This window comes from Dreissena polymorpha, chromosome 5, assembly GCF_020536995.1.
Source record: "Dreissena polymorpha isolate Duluth1 chromosome 5, UMN_Dpol_1.0, whole genome shotgun sequence".
Taxonomy (NCBI): domain Eukaryota; kingdom Metazoa; phylum Mollusca; class Bivalvia; order Myida; family Dreissenidae; genus Dreissena; species Dreissena polymorpha.
In genome coordinates this window covers 859,115-874,683 of record NC_068359.1, presented here as the reverse complement: position 1 = coordinate 874,683, position 15,569 = coordinate 859,115, and the positions used below count along the sequence as shown (strand labels likewise).

General features: G+C 34.0%; 1 long non-coding RNA gene across 1 annotated transcript; it reads left to right on the top strand.

The window, feature by feature from the left end:
• The first annotated feature begins 428 nt into the window (after positions 1 to 428).
• Positions 429 to 8,574, top strand: LOC127832022 (uncharacterized). Its single transcript, XR_008026626.1, has 3 exons — positions 429 to 685; positions 1,188 to 1,284; positions 8,201 to 8,574. It is a non-coding gene; the product is annotated as an uncharacterized LOC127832022 (long non-coding RNA).
• The last annotated feature ends 6,995 nt before the right edge of the window (positions 8,575 to 15,569 follow it).

The window sequence follows — 15,569 nt, the reverse complement described above, 5'->3', positions numbered from 1 at the left end:
CTGACAGCTGATTTTTGTGATATGAATTTTCTGCAGGCCAAACACATATATTCCATATATTTTGAAGAACTCTTTTAAAGCAGAGCATAATAATTAACATTAATTCATAAAAAAGGCATAATTTCATTGTGCAAAAACAAAGAGTTTAAATTATTTAATTATTTATCTAAAACTTGACTATGTATTTCAAGTGGATAGTAATTTCTGACTTTACGACTTGTTTTGTTATATATATAAATATGGTTGTTTTGAAGTATTCACTTGAAAATGTTCGTTTGTATGAAAAAGTTTTTCTGTCCCAACACACTGTGTGTTTTTTCACTTGTTTTGTTTTCATGGTAGTATTTCATGGTAATACCCTAAAAGCTAACAAATATTCTCCTTACGATGACCTTTTAAACGCAAGATAACAAAATATAAACCAATTGAACTGTTCGTAACAGATGCGTCTGGGTACATAATATAAAACACAAAGTTTGCTTTGAGGGATTTTTCTTTAAATATTATAAATACAAAATATACCCGTAATTATATATTGTGTGAATGCATTACAACAGGAAGGAAGCTTCACACTGCAGGCGGTAGATCATACTATTGTAACTGGTGAAATTTAAGAAAGAAAAATCATATAAAACGGAGCAGAATCCAGTAGATTGTTCGACTTTTCAGTCTGAATTTGTGAAAGGTAAGTGTCTTTATCTTTTAAATCTGACTTTGTTACGTGCAAGATCCTCTACAGTTAGTGATTTACCCTTGTTAAAAAAATCTTATCCTCATTCATTAAGGAATAAACAAGTAAGTGAAAAGGTTTCCATTAAATGACTATTTCGGCAAAATAAAAGGTTTTGTCAGCAGTTTTGAAACAAAGTAGAAATGATTGGTCTCCACCTTTCTTGAGCCCTGAAAGTTTTGTAAAATTGCAAACGCCATAAGCATGAAAATTTAGACATAAGAAATAAAATGTGATTTACTTCACAGTTGGTATAACACACAATCAGTGATTTTGATATAATGTCCTCCTATTTATCTACATAAAAATTAAGTTTCTTTCAAGCCTTTATATTTGATAACAAAGTGCTGAAATACTTCTTATATTTAAATCAGATCATCTAATCACAGTTGACCGTAAAGCGTTCAGACCGAAAATTGATAAACTGTACTTTTCATAAGTATTATATAAATTTTAGTGATGGTATTCCACTATGGAGTGTACAAAATGTGGTGAACCTGTTGAGGAGGCTGTCAACTTTTGCGGAAAGTGTGGTGCACCTGTCATCCAGGAAAGTAAGTGTAAGAATAAAAGAAAATGTGGCATGACTTGTGAACCAGTTAAAACTCCGATCTTGTCCAACCTTAATAAATCAAAGCATGCAAATATTATGTTGACTTTATGGAAAACTATTTAATTATAATAAAATTAATTTAATTGTGTTTATGTTCAATAGTGCTGAGCTTGATTGAAAATACAAATGTATACTTCAATATTATAATCTTGGTTGGAACTTAGTCTGCTATATATAATTACCAAATTTATTATTTTTACCTTACTGTATCTTTTAGGGACAAATTGTGTTAATACATGCAAATGTTTTATTAGTTATAAAGTCAAATAAAGCCAAATGATTAAATATTGATTAATCCCATAGACATTTCATAAGGAAATGTCATTTTGAATAAATACTGAATGCACAAAAGGCATTTTATTGAAGGACTTCAGACAAATACTTTTTTTCTCTGGGGAGCTAAAAACACTGGACTTAACCATTAGTAAGGTCAAGAGGACAAATGCTCACTCACAAAATGTCATCTGTATATACAGTCAAAACTGAGAACAGCGGTCAGTCAAGGGAAATGGCCAAAGTGACCATTGTCAACAAGTGACTGCTATTCTCGGATCGCCACTTTTTACATGGTTGTTCAGTTGGAAGTTTTGCTAGGTCGTTACCCCACCCAGTCATTTGCACACAGTGTAAAGCAACGGCTCATTGCCAATAACTAAGCATAATAACATAAATAGTTTCTATTAAATTATACAGAATAATGTCTTATAAATTGAGTTTATATTAGAACTATTTTAAAACTAAATCTATTACTTTATCGACCTTGTCAAATAATGTTATTTGGGTGTTATTTGGGTGTACAAGTATAAACATGACTGATATTAATATTCTAATCTTAGAAATTAAAAAGTATATTTTTGTATGCAAGAGAAATGGTCTATTAACTTCAATAACGGGGCTAAATAACTATTGTTGCGTAGCATGGGAAATTCAATCAAAAACAAAAAATCAAGAAAAGGAAATACTAAACTGGTTAATTGTAAAACTTTTAATAGATCAATAAAATCATCTTATTGTTGTTTGCTTAAAATATTTAATACTATGATGGTCGTTTGATTAATGTTTATAATTGTCTGGAGTCCAAACGTTTGATTAAAGTCTATAATTGACTGAAGTCCAAACATATTTCTTTCTTTTTTGTTTTTGTATCATAACATGACATTTGCGTATGTATCTGTGTGTGTGTGAACTGTATGTTTGTATCTATATAATGTAATGCATAGATTTTATTTACCTCTATTATAGCAACCAAGTTGAATTGTTAAAAAGAACTCTATTTTAAAGAACTGTATTCATATAGTAACAAATTAATATGTTATCTAACAATACAATTCGTAATGTATGGAGGTGAATAAAAGCTATAAAAAAATACTTTATCAACCATAGAATTGTTGTTTACTTATTCATCTCATTCATTCAGTAAATCCGACAGTTCGTATTACATTCATTGGGATGTATTTTTAAATAAAGATCTTCACGTGTCATTGACATCACGTCCGAACAATTATAAAAGCAGATTCACTGTCATAAAACTAACATACAGTGTAACTGTATCGTTGTAATTCAACGAAAATGACGCCAAAATCTTGGTAAAAAATATTTAGGTTCTTATAAAAGTTGCAATTCAATGTATATTTTTCCTGAATAGACGATCACCAAACCTTTTATCTCCTTCTTATAACAGCACTTGCAAGCTTAGTATTGTTTTTTAACACCTTAATCGGTGATAAAGATAATATATTGAATTAGTCACACGCTCATGTTATGTCGTTATGAATGCTGCAGCCGATAATTGCTACTAATACACAATCTTATTGGTAAGTGCACCTGTTTCGTTTGTGTTTTTAATTTTCGCAACTCAAAACGATTGACGCTTTATGGACAATTGACCATGTTATTCTCTAGCGTAATATAGTCATTTTCGACTACAATCTTATTGGTAAGTGCACCTGTTTCGTTTGTGTTTTTAATTTTCGCAACTCAAAACGATTGACGCTTTATGGACAATTGACCATGTTATTCTCTAGCGTAGTATAGTCATTTTCGTCTGGGGGGGAGGGGAGGGGAATGGGTCCAAAAGGTGGCTTTTAAACACGAAACGCTTGCCGGGTTTTAGAAAAAGTTCAAATGAGTTATAAATCATCATAATAAATCAAGTTTTAATTACCCACATTAATACGTGAACATCCTTCATCATGTACATGTGCTGGAATTTACCAAAAGCTACGCCATCATTGTTTGTTCAAGAACGCAATGTACAACGCTATCATCAGCAAAGTCTGCAAATTTCCCAATAATTATGCAACCCTTAAATGAAATCCTGAATGGAATCAATTTGTAAGTAAATATTTTATTATTTCTGTACAATTTAAAAAAAAAAATTGATTGCACTTTATCAGATTTCTCCTTTGTACCAATTGATGTTGTTCAAAACAATCTAGACCGTTTATGTAAAGAAACATATTGGATACACAAATTAAAAACTATGATTCCTAACGGTCTAAATAATAAACTGCTGTATGACATATAGAACATAAACATAATTTACATATACATTTGATGTTTGTCTATTACTATGTTTTTTTTATAAATTATATTATTACTAATAGACTGTTGTATCAGCAATGATCCATCTCTGTATTATGTATTATGTAATATTATGTACTATATATTTTTCCGCCAAACGACGTTACGTTATTGTATGACGTTGACGTCACTTCCTTTGTATTTGTTTATATTAATGTACTACTGATGAAGGCTACGGCCGAAACATGTTTAGTACCAGAAACATTTAAATAAACAGTGACGTGTTTGTACGATTTATTTAATTTTATTATTTGTACAATTTTATAAAATTGATAGTATTCAAAGGACTAAAAATTATTATGAAAGCAATAAAAAAAGAACAATTTTAATTTAACAGGTGCTCGAAATGCGTTACCCATTTACGCCTATGAACTTTAAATCTTCCATATTTTACGCACAAATACGGTCATATTTTAGAGAACAAAATTGTATGTATTGTTTAATGCAGTTGTAGTGAAGAATTCGTGCACATCATAATATGTGTTTTTTCGTTATTTTCAATGGATACGAAATGGGTAGGAAACCTCGGTTTTGTTCCGAACTGGTTCGTACCAAAAGTTCAAAAATCGCAAAATCATCAGTTTTTAAAACGATTTCAAGTCATGAATGCCCAAATAAAATAGTCAAGTTTATGGGGGTTATTATCGGATTAACGGCTCCTTTATTACATTGAACTATCAATTATGATATCCTGGGATAAACTGTCACGAAGATCAATAATTATAACGATCTATCTATCTATATATCTATCTATATCTATCTATCTATCTATCTATCTATCTATCTATCTATCTATCTATCTATCTATCTATCTATCTATCTATCTATCTATCTATCTATCTATCTATCTATCTATCTATCTATCTATCTATCTATCTATCTATCAATCTATCAATACTGCCGGAACCCCCTTGCAGGTACTATTGGCAGGTGCGAATGTCAGTGCCAGAATAAACGGTTTAAAAGCATTGAAAGGGAGACGTCAAAGCATGAAAGTGAGGTGAAGATAAAAGTTTGATAGTGTTAAACAAGAAGAAACATATTTATAGGTTAAAAGTGGTTAAAAACACTGTTTTGTGCATTCAGGGACGACTGGGGAGTAGAGTGAGGCTAAGGCAACGCTTGAACCCCTCTAGGTCTGCCTGCTGTACAACCGAGGCCGGTAGGCTGTTCCAAAGAACTATGGTGTAAGGAAAGAAGGAATATTTAAAGTAGTTGGCTGATGTATGGACTTGTCTAAATGAGAGTGGTTGCATATGACGAGTCATCCTCATAGGCCTCTCAAGATATGATGGCGGCGAATTGGCTACCAAGCCATACACAATTTTGTAAAAAAGGTTCAGTCTGGAGAGGTCACGTCGGTCCTTCAAAGTCTGCCAGCAAAGTTCAGTCTGCATACCGGTAACACTGCTGTAGAATGAGAAGTCGTTTTTCACCCAGCGGACTGCTCTACGTTGTACTTTTTCTATTTTGTCACTATTTTGTTTGGTATGTGGACTCCAGACAGAGGACGCATATTCTACCTGGGGTCTAACTAAGGTCTTATAGGCTACTTCTCTGATGTTTTCATTTTTAGTCTGTATATTCCTGCGGACGAAACCAAGAGATTTATTAGCATTCGTTGTAATGTTGGTAATATGTTTGTTCCAAGAAATATCATCTGAAATGAAAACACCTAAATATTTAGCACTGTCTACGACTTCAAGGATTTGTCCATGTAGCCTGTAATTGAAGATGAATTTATGTTTTTTCTTAGAAATAACAAGGACTACACATTTACTAGGGTTAAACTCCATGTCCCACAGGTTTTCCCAATGTACTTATTTGTCTAAATCATTTTAAAGAGAGGCACAGTCTTGCAAGTTGTTAATAGCCAACTATACAGCAGTGTCATCTGCTAACAAACGAACTTGAGAAGAGATAGAGTTAGGAAGGTCATTTATGTATAAAAGAAAAGAGTAAGGGACCAAGTACTGAGCCTTGTGGCACGCCCGATGTTACAGGGACTTCTGATAAGCATTCTCCTGCCAGAACAACTGTTTGCGATCTGCCTATGAGAAAAGACTTAATCCAGGAAATTGTAGATTTGTTCACTCCATGTTTCTGTGATTTAAAAAGTAATTTAAGGTGGCTGACTTTGTCGAAAGCTTTGCTGAAGTCTAGAAGTATAGGATCAGTTTGATGACCATTTGCGAGGTTGCGAGCCAGTTCATCGATAAGTTGAATAAGTTGGGTTTCGCAGGATCGACGTTCCCTGAAACCATGTTGAAGATCATACAAAATGTTATGTTTATTAAAATGTGCTGTGAGGTTGGAAGCTACAATATGCTCTAAAACTTTGCAAAGAATACATGTTAGTAATATTGGTCTATAGTTGGCTGGATCTTCTTTATTTCTTTTTTTGAACAGAGGTACAACATTTGCAGAGGTCCAAATCTTTGGTAAGTTGCCTGTGTCAAGAGATTTCTGAAAAAGAAGAGATAGTAAAGGTGCAATTTGCTGACGAAGATTTTGAAGGACAATTGGCCTGATTTTGTCTGGACCTGTAGCTCAGTGGGGTTTCAGATTGGAAAGGAGCTTCAAAACACCGTTGACCGAGATAGTGATTTCTGGCATGATTGGGTATTTGCGACTTGAAGAAGAATGAACATTAGAGTTCTCCAGGGCTGAAAAGCAAGATTGAGATAGAGTTAGAGGGGACATGGGGCTAAAAACTGACTAAATTGCTGGTTCAGGATATTGGCTTTGTCTGTGTTTGAAGATTTTGCTGTAACTGAAATTTTATCATATAATGTTGAAATACCGCATGCATCTTGTTTGGCGCTCTTGATAAGACTGAAAAGTTTTTTGGAGTTAAATTTTGAGCTGGATTCATCTGGTTCTCCAGTTTGGTCTCTTATACCTAAAATATATTCAACGTAATTATTATATGATAATTTGATGGTCTTCTTGATCTGGTGTTTAAGATTTAAAAATGTTGATTTAATTTTGCTGTTTCTCATTTTCTTTATTTTATTGTGGAGTTTGTCCCTCTTCCTTATTAGGCGTTTGATGGGCTGTGTTATCCACGGAAGGAAGACTTTTGGATATATTCTTTTTGTGGGGACGTAATCTGAAATTCCTGTAGTAATAGCATTACAAAATTTCTCCCAGATGACTTCCACTGGAGCTGTTGAGTAATTTGACAAAATATCATTAGACATATTTTCCATGTACTCGTTGAATCCATCCCAGTATGCTTTCTTATATAAATGTACTGTTCTAGGTTTTTGACACATTTGTTTTGGTTTGACACTGGCTGTGAAGGAAACAATTTGATGGTCTGAGATACCTGGAAGACAAGAAATTATTAATTAGTGTGTGATTTGTAGTGAGAAAAAGATCAAGAATGTTGTCGCCTCTTGTAATATCAGTAACCATATGAGTTCGACCAAAATCTGAAAGTAAATCAATGAAATCATCATAAAGGTTAACAAAATTACAGTTGGGTTTAATAGATGGAACATGATCTGTACTCCATGATAATTAGGGACGCTATTTCTTTAATCAATACCATACATAAACACATGTTAACTTGTTTCAACAGGCATTTGTGAGCATTTATGTATAACAGTTCCATTATTATAATGTTCTGGGCACGATATATTTAGTTAAAATACCAACTATTTCGGAAATCAGGTTACAATATACCAAAAGATTTCCTACACAAATTCAATGTAAAAGCAATAACTTCAACAAAAAATAAAGTAAAACTTTTGCGCATATAGACCCCCATAACCATACCTTTTCTTAAAGAGCATTCCAAGCCGCAATGATTTAGAAAATAAAAAAGGGGGGTCATGCGTTTTGCAAGAAAGAACTCGATGCGAATCAGCGGTCACTGTTTTACAGCAATCAATTTACCAGGTTCGTACCTGTGGATGAGGGTTTCCCGCCATCTGTCAAAGTCTCATGTAGTCTATAACCTTCAAGCAAATGAGTGAATTTCTGTTAAACATCAATGTTTTCCCTACCACACTACCACATGCACAAAGAAACATTCTAAAATAAAAATCATGGCAAGTGCCCACACAGAAAATTGTGTCTTCTTATAAATGATGTTCAGATTTTTAAAGAGTATAGCATTGCACTCCCAAAAGATTTAGTATATTGTAGGTATCTCCCTCGATGTACTATATTTCGGATATGTTAAAATTCGGACATATAAAGATAGTGATATTTATGTGTTGATTTGTTGTATATAGTTTGTTAGAATATGTTTTGTGTTATTTCAGACAACAAGAATGGATGATGGCTATTATCCTGGGCCTTTCTGTCAAAAAATAGATGTGAAAAATATTCATTTAATTAAACCTGGATATCGACCATCACAGCTAACAGAAAACTTTTTTACAATAGGTGTTGTTTTAGAATTTGTAAAATTTTATTATAAACAGAAGTCGATGTATATCATGTCTAAATGACCAAATGTCACTGTTTAACAATTTGAATTGAGATGCTTTATTTTCTGACGTTGGATTTATTTTTCCTTTCAGATGATGTATATTTGTGTGATTCAAGGTTGTAATAAATAATTCTGAAACATTTATGCAGCATACTGTAACATCATTGTTAACGTTATTATATAATGTTGGTTATCTGGTTTATCAAGTCGAAAAAATCTTATTTATATAAAAATAACGCTCATTAAAACTTATGAAGGTACTTATTGTTATTTATTATTAACATACTTCTCAAAGTAATAAAATTATAGTTAATGCCATTATTCATTAATGTCGGAAGGTTCCTTAAATGATTTTCCTTATTAATAAAGTTGGACTTACCTGCGTTTTTCACACCGCGATAAAGTGGTGACAATTGTTTTTGGGCCAGTTCCACGCACAAAGTCCGCAAAACGCACAGGTGCTATGACCAAAATGCTCAGCAAAAAAATCACCAAAAAGTTTATTATGGACAAGTGAAAAAATTGCATACCTTTTGAACCAGTAAGATATTTTTTAAATTCAAACTAATGTAAAAACTGCAAATCAAGACCTACAGTCTGATTATGATCATTTTGCACATCAACATGTTTGAAAACAATCAGTGTTGTTGCTTATTAAAAAGAACTTCATACCATAACATTTTTAAAATGAGTGCATATTTGGTCGCCCATCTTCTTTTTTCTTTTTTTTCCGTCCTCCTACCCGACATTTTTAGAAAAAAAAACGAAAATAATTTTATTAAAAAATTCTGGCCAAAGAATAAAAGACTTGGTTGTAAAAGCCTTGTATCTATTTTAAACCTTTCTAATGACAGATAGCAACTATACACTTAAACTATAATATTATCTAAATACATAGTATCTCATAACCCAGCATGTGGTAGACTTTACAAACAACTTTCAAGTGCATTGGGTGTATGCTTAAACTGGTGGGGTTGGTTTAATATTTGCTGAGATGTAAATAAAAAAGCATAGCTGAAATGATCAAAGGTTGATTAAAAACCTAGTAGGAAGGAATAACTGGCTAGGCTAACAATAACTTCAGGCATCAAATGAGATCAATTCATAACATATGTCATACAAAAAAGTGTATGTCCTTTTCAAATGGGATTAGATGTTCTTACCTGGGTTACCTTCTTTTGTTAACATCACATGGCCCTGTTTCAACTTTGTTCACAATATCATTAGATCATATCTCCTGACCAAGTTTCATAAAGACTAACTAGAGTGTACACAAAGCTTCACTATAGCCATTTAATTAAACCAGTCCCACCCACTGGTAGCCATGTTTTTAAATGAAAACAAACTTGTTTGAACTCGGAATAGAAATATTTAGAACAAATTTCTGACCATTCCAATGTGAACAAGATTTTACTATAGCCGTATAAGGAAAACTGCCCCCCCCCCTCCCCCACCTGCCAGCTATAATTTTTCACTTACAAGAACATTTGTGGACTCAGCTGAGATAATGAAGACTGGACAATGTGACTTCTTGAGTATAAAAGGGTTTGATTATAGACATAACATATTACGACAATAGATGTGTTTGTCGGAAACACAATGCCCCCTACTGCGCCGCTTAGATTTTTTTTACCTTTGACCTTGAAGGTTGACCTTGACCTTTCACCACTCAAAATGTGCAACTCCACGAGATATACATGCATGCCAAATATGAAGTTGCTGTGTTCAATATTTAAAAAGTTATGATAAAACTTTAACGAGGGTTAAAGTTTTAGGAAAGAAAAATACAATACTTGACCTCTGACCTTGAAGGATTACCATGACCATGACTTTTCACCACTCAAAATGAGCAGCTCCATGAGATACACATCCATGGTAAATATCAAGTTGCTATGTTCAATATTGCAAAAATTATAAAACTTTAACCGAGGTTAAAGTTTTGGGACAGAATGACAGACAGACAGCCAGAACAAAAACAATATACCCCTGATCTATCGATTCGGGGGCATAAAAATTGCACCGCCCTTCTGCAGGTAATGTTTTTTTAACGAATCTTAACCATTTTCTACCTCAGCCATGGTGCCATTAGAACACATTTACTGAACATGTTTAATGAAGATTGGACCAAAAATGTGACCTCTGGAGATTAGAACAAGGTTTTGCTATAGGACAACTGCCTGGCCTCTGCCTTTTCAACGAACCCGAACTATTTTGTGAAAGTTTTGCTAATGTGAGCTCAAAAGATACACAGAGTTGATCATGGTTTGTGTGAGAAATAGAAGAGGAGCTCTCAATAAATGCCAGCTCCCCTGGGTCTTCACAAGAGTCTCCAAAAATCTCAGGCCAATGCATGTCTTTAAAAAGCTCAATCAATTTGTCATCAGACAAATTATTTCTGAAGGACTTGTTTTAACGTTTTCCTATATCATAGTTCACATTCTTATCAACTGGTGGATAGTTCTTGAAACATTCAATCAGGATCAGAACAAGTGCTGTCTCCATCGGAAGACATATGCCCCCGAAAAACGCTTTTTCAAACTTAAACGCAGATTTCGAAACCTAAACACGGACCCTGAGTCAATGTGGCTGATTATGTAACTTGACAAAGAGCTTATTGCCTAACACATGTTCATGAAGTTTGATGACGATCAGATGACAATTATTTGAGTAATAACGCGGAAACGCAATTTTGTATGATTCAAGGGCCGTAACTCAGAAGTTCCTGGGTAAATTTGGCTGATTATCAAACTTAACCTAGATTTTATTGCCTTACACATTTTAATGAAGTTTAATGACGATTTGATGACAATTGCTTGAGTTATTGAGCGGAAACAAGAAAAACCTAATTTTTTCGATGATTCAAGGGTTGTAACTCGGGAGTGTCTTGGTCAATTTGGCTGATTATCGAACTTGATCTAGATCTTATAATCTTACACATTTCATGAAGTGTGGCGAAGATTTTATGACATTTGCTCGATTATTGAGCTCAAACGAGAAAAAACGCAATTTTTCGATGATTCAAGGGTCGTAACTCAGAAGTGTCTGGGTGAATTAAGCTGATTATCAAAATTGACCTAAATGTTATTGCCTTCACATTTTATGAAGTATTGAGAAGATACAATGACAATTGCTGGAGTTATTGAGCGGAAAGGAGGCCAAAAAACTATTAACGATGATTCAAGGGCCGTTACTCAGGAGTGTCTAGGTCAATTTGGCTGTTTATCGATCTTGACCTAGATGTTATTGCCTTACACATTTTCATGAAGTGTGGCTAAGATCCCTTTACATTTGCTCGAGTTATTGAGCGGAAAGGAGAAAAAAACCAATTTTACGATGATTCAAGGGCCGCAACTCAGAAGTGTCTGGGTCAATTTGGCTGTTTATCAAACTTGACCTGGATGTTATTACCTTTCACATTTCATAAAGTATTGTTAAGATACAATGACATTTGCTCGAGTTATAGAGCGGAAACGATAAAAAAACAATTTTACGATGATTTAAGGGCCGTAACTCAGGAGTGTCTAAGTCAATCTGGCCGATTATCGAACTTGACCTAGATGTTATTGCCTTACACATTTTCATGAAGTGTGGCGAAGATCCTTTGACATTTGCTCGAGTTATTTAGCGGAAACAAGAGAGAGAAAAAATTACGATGATTCAAGGGCCGTAACTCAGGAGTGTCTGGGTCAATTTGTTATTGCCTTGCACATTTTCGAGAAGTGTGGCAAATATCCTATGACATTTGCCTGAGTTATTGAGCGGAAACAAGATACAACCCAATTTTACGATGATTTAAGGGCTGTAACTCAGGAGTGTTTTGGTCAATTTGGCCAATCATCAAACTTGACCCAGATGTTATTGCCTTACACATTTTCATTAAGTTTGGTGAAGATATGATGACAAATGCTCGAGTAATTGAGCGTGAACGAGAGAAAAAAATTACGACAATTCAAGGGCCGTAACTCAAGTTTCTGGGTCAATTTGGCCGATTACCGAACTTGACCTGGATGTTATTGCCTTACACATTTTGCTTGACTTATTGAGCGGAAACTGATCCAGATGGAAAGACGGACGGACTAACTAACTAACTAACGGACGGTGGCTCAGAACCTATGCAAAAAAGTACCACACCTTGATTAATATGTTTGCAAAATGTCATCACTATTGCAGTGACACTTTCTGATTTATTTGCACCCCTAAAATCCTACAGACAAAAGGACAGGTGTACAGAAGAAAAAAATATGGACATAACAGAGGGACTGATGGACACAGGGAAAATCTGTATGACCTTCTCTAAAAGTCGAGAAATAAAAATCTTTCACATCAATGGTCATTAGAAAATGAAAGAATTACCTTTTGTCTTAAAGAATTTATCAATAGATTTTTTTAATATACATGATGCTCATATAATCTAATCGATTAATATTGTTTATGAACATGCAAACTCGGGAAATGAAAATGACACAAAGGTATCCTCAGGTGGGCAACAACTTGTTTATTGAAGTTGAGACTGAATTTTGTAATGTTTTGCATTTTCATTTTTTTCAGACCAGCCGATACCAGATGTGCTGTCAAAAGAAATGAAATGCAAACATGGTAATGAAAAATATATGTATGATATGTATGATTTTCCCTAAAAATCATACACTATGCCATGCAGAAAAATGCTATTCAGTTTTAAGTAAGATTTCATAGTTCTAAACGCTACTCAGTTTTAAATTGGCAATCAAAAGCCCATAATTTCCACACTGCATGCTGATAACATGATGTACATGTCAGAATATTTGTCAAACTTTTCAAACGAAAAAAACGATTTGCATAAATTTCAAGAGAACTTTAAATCTAAACGGCAATCTACATTTATGCTTATGTCCCATTGACATCAAACTTTGGATATGTGTTTTGAATTCTACCAGCATACATACATTGGTATATGTATGACAATATCTGAAGTTTATTACAAGGAACTGTAGTATATTTTATGGGAATACCATATCATGGATGTTTACAAAAATATTAACAATGGAAACACCAGGAAACCAGGTTTTCAACTTTTGCTTATTTATCTCATATAAATAATTGTGCCAATCGCAAGCTGAGTTTGCCTGTCTGCCTGTCAGCTACCTACAAACAGCTTACTGTTGGCCAAATACCTGCATCAACAGCTCTGAAGTTTTTGTTTATTTTAGTATACATGACTGTGTCCTTTATAAAACTGGCCCAAATGCTATCTCAAGGTAGGTCTGTCTGTAAGATACCCATACGAATTTCAGCACAATATCTCCATCCAGACTCTTGAATGGAAATTGTTTCTCTTGAGACAATGTTAAATTTAACATACATATAGCTATTGTTAATCAAGTGTGCCTGTCTTTATTTCATTTCACACTTAAAATTTATAGGAATTGTATTATGTATGGTAATATGTTATTGTAGAAATCTCTAAAAGGTGTGATGTCAAACAGTGCAGGCCTTTTCCTAGAGTATCTAAAGGTTGCTTAAAAAACCCATTCCCAAACTTAATTTGTACAAAAAATCCTATTTGAACAAAATATATCCCAATTTCCAAATGTTTTCTATATTTTTTTTAGAAAGCAGTGTCTACTGATTTATATATTTCAATTTTAGTTTAATTGCATCTAACATAACTATACCTTATATAATTTATTTCTCCTAATTTAAAGAGTTCTTCAAATTACAGTCCAACCCCTCTTAAGCAGCCAGTCACGGGAAACGGCCAAATTGGCTGCTTAAGCAGGGTGGCCTCTTAAGAGGGTGTGTCATAGGGTGTCTGGAGTTGATGAGTGCATGGCCAACTGTTCAATTTTTGTATAAACAAAATGGTAAATATGTGTACATATACTAAACAATGTATAGACTTAAATTAAGTTTATTTCTTCCTTTCTAAAATCAGCTATAAAATAAAATTTTCATTCCAAAAAATAATATTCATCTTTCTAATTATCATCAATATCATCATCATCATCATCATCAGAATCAAGTCAATGAACAAGGGACAAAATTGTCACAAATTCAGGTTTTCATCGTGAAAAAAAAATCTGATAAAGGGAGACAACTCAAACTGAACTTTTGAAATGAACAAACAAAATTAACCCCCTTTGTAAGTTTGTTTTAAAATAAATCTATTTTTAGTCGTGGCGACCTTGACATTGGAGATATTGACGTGATTCTTTCGTGCGACACACCGTACCATGATGGTGAACAAATGTGCCAAATGATTTTAAAATCTCATAATGAATGACATAGTTATAGCCCAGACAAGCTAATTTATGGCTATTTTTTACCTTTGAACTCAAAGTGTGACCTTGACCTTGGAGATATTGACGTAATTTTTTCGCGCGACACACCGTCTAATGATGGTTAACAAATGTGCCAAATGATTTTAAAATCTCACAATGAACGACAAAGTTATGGCCCGGACAAGCTTGTTCCGCCCGCCCGCCAGCCCGCCAGCCAGCCAGCCAGCCCGCCCGCATTCGCCAATCTAATAGCCAGTTTTTTCCTTCGGAAAACCTGATTAAAAAGAATCATTCTCGTGATTCATTGTTTACACAATGCGCGTTGTATGGCCCCAATGCACTTAAGATGGGAACAGTTGTGAATCAGTTATGCGTGAATAACTCCCGTGTCATAATCAATCGATAATTTAATTGGTTTATTGCAGTGTTATGGCTTTGTTATACCTACCGCACGAATTGGTCCCGACAGTGATCTCCTCCACGATAAAATCGTGGCCAGTTACTTAAGAGACTGATAATAGCAACCGGGTGTAATCCTCCTGGCAATCGTGCTTTTCATGCATAAATTATAAAAACATTTTTTCGCCGCGTAAAAGGGTTTTATCAAAATTAATAGATTGAAATCATTGTAAATATAAAACAAATATAATTTTTTTGTTAAATTCCCAAATGAGAATACCGTAATAATTTGTTATCCTAAACACACTCCCGATTGTTTTATGTTAACGAGACGTTTACAAATTCTAGCATAAAAAAGTCCTCATGTATTTCCTTTGTCCCGACAAAAGCGCGCGAAAATCAGGGCCGTACCCAGGATTATTTTACTGCGGGGGCCCAACCGGGAAGGGTTTGGGAGGGGTCCCCCCTCCCAATATATATACTTTTTTAATTTGGCACTTTGCAAGGTGAATTTTAATGCTTATAAAAACGTATTTTGTG